Here is a 14,414-nt window from a genome sequence, read left to right as displayed (position 1 = left end):
TCACACGGGCCCACTTCTTGAGCTTGTCCAGGTCCCTCTGAATGGCCTCCCATCCCTCTGGCGTGTCAACCACACCACTCAGCTTGGTGTCATCTGCAAACTTGCTGAGGGTGCACTCGATCCCACTGTCTATGTCATTGATGAAGATATTAAACAGTACCGGTCCCAATACGGACCCCTGCGGGACACCACTCGTCACTGGTCTCCATCTGGACATTGAGCCATTGAGCACTACTCTCTGGATGTGACCATCCAGCCAATTCCTTATCCCCTGAACAGTCCACCCATCAAATCCATACCTCTCCAGTTTAGAGAGAAGGATGTTGTGGGGAACCAAAGGCCTTACAGAATTCCAGATGGATGACATCTGTAGCTCTTTCCTTGTCCAATTCCCTTGTCCACAACAATATAGCTTTGTTTGCTGTCATTCCAGAAGTTTTCTTAAGTACTCAACAAATCTCATAATGCATTATATATAATACTTTATAGAAGTAAAACGGTGGGGGGTGCGGGGAGCTCTCTATTTTAGTCTGTACTTAATATTCAGAAGAAAATTAGACTTCGCTGAAAATATGCCTACAAAGAATTTAAGACTTTCTGATCTGTTTATTTTAGTAGGTGGAATGATCCCAGAGGCTGTGTAATTGCACTGAAACCTTCCTAACCTTTTGCATGTTAAGGTTTTATAATAGCTAAATGTAATGATCAAGACAGGACAGAGATAGTGACCTGGAAATGAGGCAAGGGGACACACACTGTGGTAGGGAATGAAACACAAAGGTCTTCCTTTGCATGCTTAATATTACTGCAATTGCCAGGGTTTTGGTATAGTTTTGCAATATTACTAACTGTATCAAACTGCAGACTCCAAAACCATTTAATTTGCAAGCTTTATCTCCATTCCTATGTAATATAATCTATAGGAGAGAGGAACACTTAAGAGTCAGACTCTTACCTTAGACTTATTAAAGATATTAATGTGGCAAAAGATAATAGCTGTTACACAAGTTAATGTTTCATATGTCTCTGAAATCTATCTGACATTTCACACAGCTCAGAAATCTAGTATTCAGTAGCAAAAGTATACTTCTTACTGTTGTTCAAAATAAACAAAAAACTCCAACAGAATTGAGGTTTACCAGTGAGATCTTGAACTCTACCAAGACATCAATCTTTAGCAAAACTGGCACTTCAGGTAATACAAAATTCAGTGAATAACCCCACAACACTCATTCTGCTGTCTATGAAGGAAGCTGCACACAAGACACATCTCTATTTGTCTTTAGCTTGTACAGAATAAAAGCAACACATAAATGATGTATTGTCAAATTATAGGCTGCTAAATTTCATAACTATTATGTTGTGTACTGTGTACAATCTTTTACTTCTATACATTTAGCATCATCCAAAATTATTTTATTATTATTTGACTGGTGATAATCCTCAGGGCAAGCTGTGTCTCACTAATGATATATACAATGCAATGTTGAAAGGAGGTGAGAATACTTTGGTATTCTTGAAACACAGTTGGATCTATCTTGTGATCGGGCTCATAGGAATTTGGTGAAGGAGTTGACCCAACTTCAACAGTTTGGTCTGTTCAGGCTTTCTAATATGATCTTTGTTAAGTTGCTCGAGCAAGTCTTCCAGTGTGCGCTTACAAGCACATTATGTTTTCTGTTTTTAAATAGTTCCCATGGTATTTTATAAGCTCGAATTCCAGGAATTTGAGCTTGAAATATCCTAGTTCTTCATATTTCTGGTTTTCATAGATCTGAATCCAGACTGAAATGTTTTTGAAGTTAACTAAACTTTTAGAGAACTTAACATTGTTGGAAGGGCATAATACGCTACAGAGAAAATGTAAGCCTGTGTTTTGGGGTTTTTTAGGATTTGTGGTGGTGGAGAGTTGTTTTACTTTGAGTACTACCATGTGGATTTTTGACAACTGCTATGTGCCTATCTTGATTATGCTTAGTACTTACAGCTACTGTAAGCCAAGCAGAAACCAGAAAAGTCCATATGAACTAATAAAATAACAGTATCTAGGAAACTTTGATCATCCAAGACCTCTGATAAAGTTTATAAATGTCAATGGAAAGACTACTATTGATCCCAGTAGGTTTTTATTATTTGGATTAAACAGTTTTCAAAATTGTACTATTTGATAAACAGTTGCTGTGGTTTTGTATAATAGAATGTTATAATAATATCATAATAATGTCATAATAATGATAATACATAATAATGTCATAATAGAATTCCAGGATATTGTGCTAATATTCTGCATAGTGTAATTATCTCATTGGCTTTTGTGTAATACTTCTGAGAATTTATATTTTTAACTTACTTTCTTCTCAGTATTTTTATAGGTTGCTTGCTCATCTTTAATGAAATAGACTTTGTTATGCATTAAACCTAAATGTTTATTCAAAACAGATATACATAATTATAAGTGAGAGCAAACAGCTGCATTTTGTTATTTTTCTGACCACTTTGGTTCCTTCAAATATAAGCTTTCTGTTGCATTTAATTGAGTGAGTGTTAATTTTAGTATAGAAAGACATTAACGTTTACTCACTATAGAGTGCCTGTACTTTTAGTATAATTAACATTAAATGGTGTTCCCTGAATTTTCTAAGAGCCAAACTATAATATTGACAACTTCTGTTATTATTGCTTCTTGCCTAAAAAACCCCCAGTTTATCCAGTGTATATGATACATAAATACCCATACATTGCAATATATTAAATGAAACACCATATTGCAATATACTTTCTGCTATGTATCATCTTGAAAAAAAACCCCAACCCAAACCTATGTAACATGCCTATCATCTACTGATGAAATTACCAGTTTATCTATTTTATTTCAGCTGTAGTTGTAGAAACATTTCAAAGAATGAGGTAGGGAAATAATTAGTGGGAAAAGAAGTATTTTGGACAGAATATGTAAAACTCCATAATGATTTTTGGGCCTAGGGGAGTGATCAGGAGTCCAGGAAAGTACATCAGTGTAAAAAGAAAAACTGTTAGGGCATGGAAAGCAATTAGGAACTTGGATACAAATGTTGCAGCCTGGGGAAGACCATTTGTCTTTCATGGTGGATTAAAACAGCTTCAGCCATTCACATACTTCCATGTTGTGTTTGTGAATGTGGAAACTGATTGCATATCACAAACAAAATATACTGTGTTACTGAAATTAAATATTTAGGGTAGTTAGAAACAGAAATAATAATAATAATACACAGTATAATATAAAATGTGAGGTTTCTTATAGTTGTTTTTGAGTGCCTTCTAATTTTTTCTTCTGTATCTATATTGCAAGAGTACACTCTCCTTTGTTACATTTATTCTGCAGGTAAAATAAGTCTTTTTTTTATGGTATTATCTGTTTAGAAAATATTGCTAATCATGAAAGCAAAAATTAAATGTGTATTGTCAGCTTCCCTTTTTTTTTTTGTGACTAATTGTAAAATGCCTTATAAATATCAGTGAGTGAATTGTGGGCATCTGTGCCTACCAATGGCATGCTTTGCAGAGTTTATTCAACTTCTTAAAAGAATTAAAAATTTAGTTTTAAAATTTAATAAAATCTGCATATAGCTGTGTCCTACAATTGAAAAGAAAGCATAGAATTTTATTAAAGTAGTAGCATTAAGTTGCTTTAAACTATATGCTTTAAGCTGTATTCCTAAATATCCCATCTTGTTCTGAGGGATTGTCTGAACAAACAAAACAGATTTCAAAAGATATTTCCTGATTTGTTGGACAGTGAATATAACAGTACAGTTCAAAGAACTCAAGTAAGGGTTTTCCTGTATTTCTAAGTATGACGACCAAGAGTCTAAAAAAATTGCTACTAATAAAAAATTATAGCATTCTAAACTGATTTGCAGTGCACAACTCTTACAGTCTGCTTCCTGAAAATTTGGTCTGTGTTATTTCAGCTTGAAACACCAAAATCGATAATCAGTTTTAGAAACCATGACCATGCCTAAAATTAAGAAAAAACCTAGCAGACTTCAAGGTTCACAATACAGTTGGGGTTTAGGCAGAATTTTTTAGTGACTTATATCTTGCTCAACTTAGGTAATACTTCTGAAATTTGGAATTAAATGTATATTCTAAATCAAAATGAGAACACTGTCTTAAAAGTGTAAATAAATCTGTAATTTATTATAGCATTTTGAGTGCAGCTGAGTCTAAACATAGCTGAAGTTATTTACTAGCAATATGACTATTCTGAAATTATTTTAAAAAGATGAATTATTTAATTATTTTAAGAACCTAAAGAAACTACAGACTGATACAGGGAATGTGATCACTTCTCCTTATATTTTGTTGTGGAGTTTTAACTTCTGCCATTAGAGCATGCTAATGTATAATAAATTGAGAAGACTGTATTTGGTGATCATTTCTTCAGATTTAGGGAGTCTTTAAGACCCTTAGCTAAGACACTGAGACTTTTTCTGCACTATTTCTCAGTGTTTTTGTGATCTAAAGTAGAGAAAATACTAAAAAAATAGGAAGCATTAGAAATACAGTAGTATTTGGGTAATAACACTTTTCTTCTGAAAAGTAAAGTTAAAAATGTACTGATGCATCAGTATGGTGCTATCTACGTTAAGTTTCATCTCAGCTGCCTTTAGTCATCTAAAGCTTACAGATCTAACCCAAGTTTTTCAATGGAAAGTGGTGGATGCTTCCTAAAAGGCTATTTTTCTCACCTTGAGAAACACAAAGGAATTCCAAAGCCACTTATCATTTGATGTTGGAGCTGTTGCCAGGACCCCAAGTTCTCCCCCAGGGTCTACACCCTCCTGCCCATGTGCCCCGAGGTCCAGTGGCCAGACTCTGGCCAGCTCTGACATGGGTACAGCTGCCCATGAGCTGGCACAGCTGGCTTGGGTTAGGCAGTGTGAAAACAGCTGTCTTGCAAGACAGAGCTGTGAGCTCAGACGCTTGCCCTTGGTCTTTTCCCAAGATATGTTGTAGGTAGGACTGTGCCTAAGCCTTTCCTTTGCTGATCCTGACCTGATCTTGCTGACTTGATGTTAGATGTGCCTCATCACTATGGACTTGTCTAGTGATCCAGGGCTGTGATTTTTACCCTGAACCCTTGCAATTTAGGGTATACAAATGTCTATTTGTTGAATATCTTCTTATCTACAATTCTGTACCTGATTAGTGGATATGACAATAGTTGGTTTCTATTAAAATTTAATTTGCCCTCCTGTCTTTATTACAAATCTTTATGATTGTGCACTATAATACTCTTTTTAATACTAAAAGTCTAATGTTAGTGTTGAGGTTAGTGTCAAAAAACCCCCTGGGATTTGCAACATACAGATCTTTAGTTCACAAGTATTTTTCAGGTTCTTAAAGGAACGAATAAATTGTAAAATGCTTTCTGGAACTTAAGTGCTGCCATACAACTTCTTTATGTAGCCATGGAAAGCTAGCAACCACAGATCCTTAGTATCTTTTTTTCCTTCAATGCAATTGTTCTCTTACACTGCAGGATAAAGGATGGATGTCTAGTATGGTTATCTTCCCTTATGAGGGCGCTCTGTAGCAAGGTGCGTTCTTTTCTCTCTATTGTAGATTTATCTAAGGGAGGAGGAGGCCTGTTCCTGTTAATTAGCAAGAACAGACAATACTTTCTATATACTGTAACTTGAGAACAGAGTTCATTTCATGTGAATGCTTTTTAAAAAAAAAAAAAAAAAGTGTTTCAGCTACTTTCAGCTATGTCAGGGTCTCTGCCAAAGTTGCTATAGAGGAACAACGCTTTGAAATGCTCTAAGAATTCTGGTACTGCTTTTAATAAATGAAAATAGCTATCAGTAATGCATTAGTGCATTATAGGACTTTCAAATCACTGCACCCAGACTGTGATGAATCACAGTATGAAGTGAGGATAAATGTGCTGAAAAACACAGTGAGAGTCTGTTTGCTCCTACCATGTTAACTTCAACTGAAAATAGTTTTAGAAACATAGAAGTCCTTACCTTAATTTCCAAGATATACTATTGAAAGGGGGTTGTCAGTCACCTAATCTAAAGCTTCATTGTAATGAGCAACCGTGTCCTCTGATACTGTTCATAAATTGATCAAATTCCCTTTATAGCTTTAATCCTGAAACCTTTGTATTATGTATACATGTTTAAAGTATCTTTCCAGCTATAGATTAACTGTATGTACTACATATCTTTGTGGTCACAATATAGCAATGAGAGTGCTAGGAATTAATTCCGTTAGGTTGCAATAGCAATCGGCAAAGAGAGAAACTACGGAAGAGGATGCTTCCCTGTTCGTGTTGGAATCCTATTACCTTTCAAGTTCATGGCAAACTCCATAGAATGAAGGAGAAAATATATCACAATTCTGTTTCTAAGTCATTCATCAGAAGGGATTTGATTGATGCTGATTTGCACATATTGAAAGAAATTCTCATATGGACAGCACACTTTATTTTGGACACGTGAAAAGAACTTGCCTGCAGAACACATTGCACATGAACCTTTACACGGAGCTGATTCTTCTGATATCAGAAGCCTGGTTAAATAATTAAAGTGGTAATTAAGTGTCATGATTGATAAATGACCAGTAGCTTTGCATCATCTGTTGATACTGCATGCTACAGTACAGAAACATTCACATTGATTTCACTATGACATGTTAGTGACCAGACCCTAAAAAAATAATTGTTGTATCCACAATAACTAATAAAAATTGCAAATTCACAGTGGAATGTATTTCCTACATCCTTGAGTGTAACCGATTGTCTTCCTATATCCCTGTTCATTTAATAGAGGAAAGCCATTTACTGAATTTGCTGAAGTAATTTTTTAAAAGCAGCCAAACTGCATTTTTGTAGGAATGCTGTCTCAATAACAATGTGGAGAGATCTGTACTAGCACTAAGACTATGTCCATGAAACAAAACATTCCACACCGAGCATATACAACTGACTTGATCTTGTAGCTTAACTTGAACAAATCTTTTATTTGGGGACCAATTCTTTCTAAACACAGACAGTTAATATAATGAATTGTTTTCTGGGTGACATCAAAAGCAGTTCCGTTGTAATTGGCTTAATCATTATTGGTTATACAAAAAGCAATGACAAGAAAGAAAAGTAAAATCACTCTAGAAATTACTGGACTTTAGATTATCAAAATCAATGATAACACCACCACATCCTTCTCAAACCAAAGGAAAAAAAAAAGCTGGAGAGGAATTAAGGATATCAGACCATTGTAGGGAATATGAATGTTGTAGATTACCCTCAGTTTTAGCACTCTAAAACTGATTTTCATCTCCCTATCTGTAAGGATTTCAGAAAAAAAAAATTCCTCAAAAGACTCCCGAGTTGTTTCTTTAGTCTGAAGAATATAAAAATCCCTCAGAATGGGGTAGTACCTTTTTTCCCAAAACCATACATTACACTTTCATCAGAAAAGTTAGACATCTGGTGTGCAAAATGTTCTTTCCTACTTAACCTGCCAACAGTGGTACATACTTGTAGAAACTACTTGATTATGATGTCAAAGCAAAAGCACTTGATGTAAAGAACATCCAATTTATGATCTCCTTTTTAATTTTGCAAGATATCCTGCAACTCTAAAAAAAATTTGCCTCTCTCAAAAAGATTTGCTAATACTAGAAATACGAAATCTTGTAGCAACTATTTTCTCTGTTAATGCAAATCAGATCTCTTCCCAGGATATTTATGGTGCCATTCTTAGCTAAACATCGGTCTGACCAAAAGTATGTGGGCTATTTTAGGTGCTGAAAAAGGGACTGAGGGCAGAGAGATTTATTGCAGGTTCAAAGGTAGAAGCCCAGGAAATTACTTCAGAATAGATGAAATAGCTATTAAGTACAGTCAGTTCTCTTGTTTCAAACATCAATTAGAGATTTAATGTTTTCCCTAGAGATTGAAGTAGTTTTATTTCGGGTGCATTGATCTACGCAACTGTATACAATTAACTATTATTTGATGAGTAAACAGTTAAATGTAGGTATCTTGTATAATTTGTTCTATCTTCAGCAAGTAAATAGGAAATACAGGTAAACACGACCTGTTAATTTAATGTTTAGATTAATAAACACAACATAAAAATTAACACAAAGTAATATTTAGGTTTGAATGTTTAACGTTTAGATTTCTAGTTTTTGTAATTTAGTCAAGGAGAAATAAATATGCTGGAACAAAAATAAATAAACCAAAATGTGGACTAAGAAGTCATTAAAATGCTCTTGAAAAATTACAGTACATTTTCCTAATGTTACAATTTTAAAGGTTATGATTGTCATAGAAAGTTAAGCTTCATTACACAAAATTGTAACGTTTACCATGTGTGGGTCTTTTGTCTTTCAGCATAGAAATAAAATTCACACAGGTATCATTCAGCATTTTAGAATCAAATGAAAAATATGTCAGGCAATTATATCTATTTAGCCACTTATGACCATAACTAAGAATTGTCTATGTTTCAGAATTTGAGATGAAGGATTTGTAGTAGACATGTTGGATTTTTTCTTTAAAAATACTTCGTCACTATGGTAATACACTATTCATGTTTTACATTTGTTTTACATATAAGTGAAGTTCTCTAATAAAATACATGTATGAATGTTTGTACTCTCTCTGAACTAATATTTTTTTTAAAAGTATGAAGCAAATTACTGGCTTATTAGTCTGGCCTCTTAGTTGTGCATTGCTAAGAAGAAAGCCGTTAGCACATATCTAAGTTTCTTATCTATACGTTCATGCAGTTATAGTCAGGTCATATATGTAGCTGATGATTAAAATGATCCTAAATAGGAAATTATTGCATATAGATGAAAAAGTAAGACATAAGAGACATGCCTCAACTTCTTATTAAATATCTTCAAGTGTTTCTTAAATAAATGTACAATAAGAATTTATTATTATGAACAAATGATTTTGGAAATACAATGAAGTAAGAATATAATTTCATTGAAGCTTAATTTGGTTTTAAATCAACAAAATTATTTTAGTCTGAAATTTTCATTGTGCTATGACTATACCATTTTCTTTACATGGATTGATTCACTGTACAGCTTTTAATGCTCATGCTGTACATTGGTAAGAAAACTTAGACTTATCTTTTCACATGAAGGAGTTGGTCTATGAAGCTTTTTTCCACAGCTCCTCCCAATAGTCTAGTCTCTTTTCACTTAGAAGTAAGGTGTTCAAGTAGTGTTTTTCTTGGACCAGTGTTTTGAAGATTTATCTCCTGCAGAAACTAATTTGAACACTGGGTTGCTATCATGAGGAAGAGAACTCAGGGCACTGTACTGTTCAAGAAAATAGTTTATAGTAATGCTATTTGCCATGGTACAAAAAAATGCTTAAAGGACCTTAAAGTACTTTTTAAACAAATCTATTTTATATTTCCTTCAGTGCTCATCTTTGTAGTATTAAGGACTGAAAAAGTAAATTATCTCACTCTGTGGGATTTCATAGAACTTTGTTCTTTATTCAGCTTCTTGGAATCTTTATTTCTGTCTCACTGCTTTCTTTTTAATTGGAGAAAATACGGGGGGAAATATTTTTAAAAGGTAGTTAGGCAATGAGTGTTTACATTGGTTAAAGTAAGATTCAATTGTAATCACTTCTCTATAGCTCTTGCAGATTAGCTTTTCTTACTTTCGCATGGGTACTGTTAATGGCATTGTCACAGAGGACTGCGACTATGGTTACTAGTCACGGACAGAGATTTGTATTGTATGCCCTGCTGTACCGATAACTCTAAAGACTAAGGGATTAAAATCTAGAATAAGTGACAAGAAAAGGTGTTATATTTTTCACACGAAAATATTCTGTATGGCCTCAGTATTTATATCAATTATGTTTGTTCACTTCAAAATCTCATTTCGTGTAAAGCATTTTGCCCCCCCACCCCCGCCAGAGGGTGTTTAGATTGGATATTAGGAAAAATTTCTTCACCAAAAGGGTTATCAAACACTGGAACAGGCAGCCCAGGGAAGTGGTTGAGTCACTGTACCTGGAGGTATTTAAAAGATGTGTAGGCGTGGCGCTTAGAGAAGTGGTTTAGTGGTGGGCCTGGTAGTGTTACTTAACAGTTGGACTTGATGATCTTAAGGGTCTTTTCCAACCTAAATGATTCTATGATTCTATGATTTAACTCCCGATTAAAATACAAGATCCCTCAATGGAAAGAAATGACTGTTGAAATCATAGAGCAATTAGACCAAAACCAGTCTGTAAAAAAGAATGCTGCCAGCATTTTATTAAGTATACTGCACAAAAATTTATCCAGAAACACAACGAGCCTTGGTTTCTTGGAGAAGTGATATTCTGTGAGATAAGAGATTGGAAGATATGTGTGTGCTACTCATCTGTTGTACTTGCACATTTCAGAAAAACAAAGGCAGCTGTAATGTGATTTGACAGAGAAACCTGCATAGTAAGAGGATTTTTTTTGGAAATGTTAATATTTTGCCTTTAGAAGACTATATGCAGCAGAGAGAAGTTGTAATTTGACAGCGTGAAGTATCAATGAGCTTGAATGCTTTGTGAGAAGTATTAGCATTCTAAGGAAGTACTCTGAACCACATGAAATCTTGTTTTCTGGGGCATTTCTTTCATGACTATTAGCAGATGGAGGTAGGAAATGAGCATTTATTAAGGGAGGGCTTTTCTGATATAAAGTCCTCATATTTTTCAAGTATAAATATGAATTTTCAATATGTGTGTGTACACCTGTATGTATAAAATGTGTATATATGTTGGCAACGAGTCCTTTTGGTACCCAAATCATAGGAAAGTGTCACGAGATGCTTGAGAGAATGAGTGCAGAGAGCAGATAATGCCAGCATCAGAGGCTACTCCCTTCTCTCCCCAACTCTGTTCCGAGTGATTAAGTGCTGGGTTCTTCAGTACTCTTACATGGCTGAATAGTGACAGAGAAAAAAAACAACCTTACTTCTTGCATTTGAAAACCTCATTGTGGTGAGAGGGAACTCCAGTATACTTACTCAAGAAACCACATGAGTAGAGAGAAAGCTATTTCAGGTCCACAAGCAGAAGAATCCATTTTAGTAGATGGTATATACATCCTGGAAAAACATAGATCTGTCCCTGCCTACCTTTTCTATTAATGTAGATTATTAGCATAGACATTACCTTTTTTTTTTTAAGAAATTATTTACTTAATCTCCAATTTACAGATTTATGGCTTTTTCCCATCAATTGTTCTATACTATCAAAGAGTAAGACAAGGAAGAACTGATTCTGGTTTTGATGCTTAGTAACCTGACTGGAGTGATGATTGCTTATGTTTTGTGTTAAGTGAGAGTCATACCAAGTACGCATTATTTGGATATCTTCTGGGTATCTTTGCTATAAAGTGTAAGGTTGCCTCAAATGTACTTTTGATGCCAAAACCAGTTCTCAGAACTTCACGGTTGTATCTTTTAAACTTTTAAGACTGGATATTTTTATTATCCAATTAATGTCAAATTCTGTTGTTGAATATTCTTTGCCTATAAACTACCTGCGAGTTCTACAGATTAAATAATTAAACTTCTAGTTTCTCCTTTCCGGACTCTTTCTAACTCTGGCATATTTCAGTGGAGGTGATAAATAATGTGTAGCAGATTCCAGAGAGCGTTGTATCCATGATGACATTTTCTTCTCATGTCATTCTTCATGCATTCTAATATGCTGGTTGCTTTCTTAATCATATTCAAATACAGGAAAATGAACAGAACAATCTGTATTATTTCTCTAGTCAGTTATTTTAGATGCCTTTGGAGTGTGTTAGTAGTCTAAACTTCTCCTCCATTAATTTTCAATAGACTTTGCATCAGTGTCTATGATTTTATCACAAAATATACTGAACTGACATGATCAATTTGGGGGAAATTCCAAAATCAGCATGTTGGCTTCTCTGACCTCTGCATGCTGTGAAGCTGTATGTCATACTACAAGCATTTTAAATCCTTTAAAAGGAAAGCACTATCCCAGTAAAAGAGGATAAGGTGAAGAAGTTACTTTTTTTAAAAAAGTACTCTATTGGGTGCTGCCAAGTACATGCTTTCTTTCATAGCCTATGATAAAATCCATTTAGGTTTTTAACTTCTATAATAAATAACATCCCTATTTAAAAAGTATTGCTATTCTTTCTTTGAAAAATGAACCCATCTTGAGATCACTGTTAGTAAAATAATATGGTATTAAATGTTTAGTGTTGCTTTTCATGTAGATTACCTACCTAAAACACACACAGCTATTTCATCATTTGGAAATAATCACAACTATCTGACTTCTGTGGACCAATATATGACATGCTTTAAGACGTTAATGGTAGGACACTTGGGATCCATGTTAATAAATACAGATTGTTCCATTTAGGTCTATTGGACTATTTCTTTTTCCTCCGGCAATGAATGTTCCGTTTTCCGGTACTAAGTCTTTCTCTTTTTTTTTTCCCCCAAAGTATTCAGAGTTAACTGGCCTTTGAAAAGGGAATACTCTGAAACAGTTTCTGCTGAAGTATTTCCACAATCGCTGTTCTTGCAGACTTCCTGTATACAAGCCAATTGATTGTCTAATGTAGAATTAATTGAACTTGGATACATTTACTTAGACAGTGAAAACATAAAAAGAAAAAAAAAGTATAGAACTCAGTTATTTCAGTGTTACTTGCAGATGAATTCAGTTTTAATGTGATTTCTATTTTCTTACCAGTACTTACATTCAAGTATTCTTCCTCAGATTAATGTAAAGTCAACATATTAATAGAAAAAGCGTGAGCTTATGACTCAACAAATTATAACATTTTAGACAAGAATGTAATACCTTGAGTAAAGATAGGGATTTTCTCATAGTCTAAACATTAATTGCCAAAACATGTTTATTTTTAATTTTAGATTGATTGTGCTTACTCAAACTTTCCTTGTGGCTATACGTACACATATGCCCAGTGTACGTATGTTCCCTGCAGAATCCTGATTAGGCAAGTATATTTTAATGGCAAAAATTGCCTGTCCTTAAAGAAGACTCTACATGTCATTGAGACAACCAATTTTGCAGCTAATGTAAAAACTTCATAGGGATAGATTATAAAAAGAACAAAGGTTCCTGTTATGATAGAGCATTGCACTAATATATCACATGTGAAACTAATGATTAACTCCATACTTTATTGGATAATTTTAATGAATTTTAGTATCACTTCAAGACATAACACATACAGTCATTTTCAGATTTCTCATTTTTATCGCCATCAGCAGACTATATCTTAATGGCATTTTGAAAAAGAATGATAAAGGAGTTAGAAAATGGATTTCCTCACCTGCATACTGTGGTATATGTGACTCTGGAGTCTAAAGAATGTGTAAAGCACAAAGGAGAATTAAGAGTCAAATGTCCATGAGTTACTAATGCCCTACGTGATACAAGAAGTCATATGATCAGATGGAGAGTTGCACAGATACATCAGTTTGGCTATATAATGCAATCTAGCCTTAACAGGTTTTATTAGCTTAAACAGATTACTTTGAGTATTAAAACATGAGTAAACTTAAACATGAGTATTTTTGTTCTAGTTGTGGAGCTAACATGGGTGTTCAAAGCATGTGCAGGTGACACCCACATTCCATTAACCAGCCTTTCTTGAGTTTTCCTCTTCTCACCATAATATCTCCTAATGAGAATCTTTTAGATTTTCATCATCTGATCTTCTCCTCTTATCATAGCACAGTTTCAACTCTGAGCACAATGAATTGGGGGGGTGGGGTGTTGGCTTTTTTGTTTGTTTGTTTTTTCCCAGCAATTGAATTCTAGATTTTTGGGGAAAATAATAGCTGTCTCCTTCCCATTCTCACTGACACAGTATTATCCTCCTTATTTGTCACAATGACAAATTTTAGTTTAGTGCATTTCAATCACGTTTTGTCAAAGCTTTATATGTGTACGCTGAGCTATTAACATTAAGATAAATATCTAGAATGAACGGTCATCTAAAAACCACCAAAACATTGGTCTGGTTCCCCAAAATTATCTATGTTGATAATTTTTAAGACAGATAAAACTTAGAATCATAGAATCATTAAGGTTGGAAGAGACCTCCAAGATCATCGAGTCCAACCGTCAACCCAACACCACCATGCCCACTAAACCATGTCCCTAAGCACCTCATCTACACGTCTTTTAAATACCTCCAGGGATGGTGACTCAACCACTTCCCTGGGCAGCCTCTTCCAATGTTTAATCACTCTTTCAGGAAAGAAATTTTTCCTCACATCCAATCTAAACCTCCCCTGGCACAACTTGAGGCCATTTCCTCTCGTCCTATCGCTAGTTACTTGGGAGAAGAGACCGACACCCACCTCGCTACAACCTCCTT

Source organism: Pygoscelis adeliae, unplaced genomic scaffold, assembly GCF_000699105.1.
Source record: "Pygoscelis adeliae isolate BGI_AS28 unplaced genomic scaffold, ASM69910v1 Scaffold167, whole genome shotgun sequence".
Taxonomy (NCBI): domain Eukaryota; kingdom Metazoa; phylum Chordata; class Aves; order Sphenisciformes; family Spheniscidae; genus Pygoscelis; species Pygoscelis adeliae.
The sequence above is the reverse complement of the archived record's forward strand: the minus strand, read 5'-3'. Positions refer to the sequence as shown.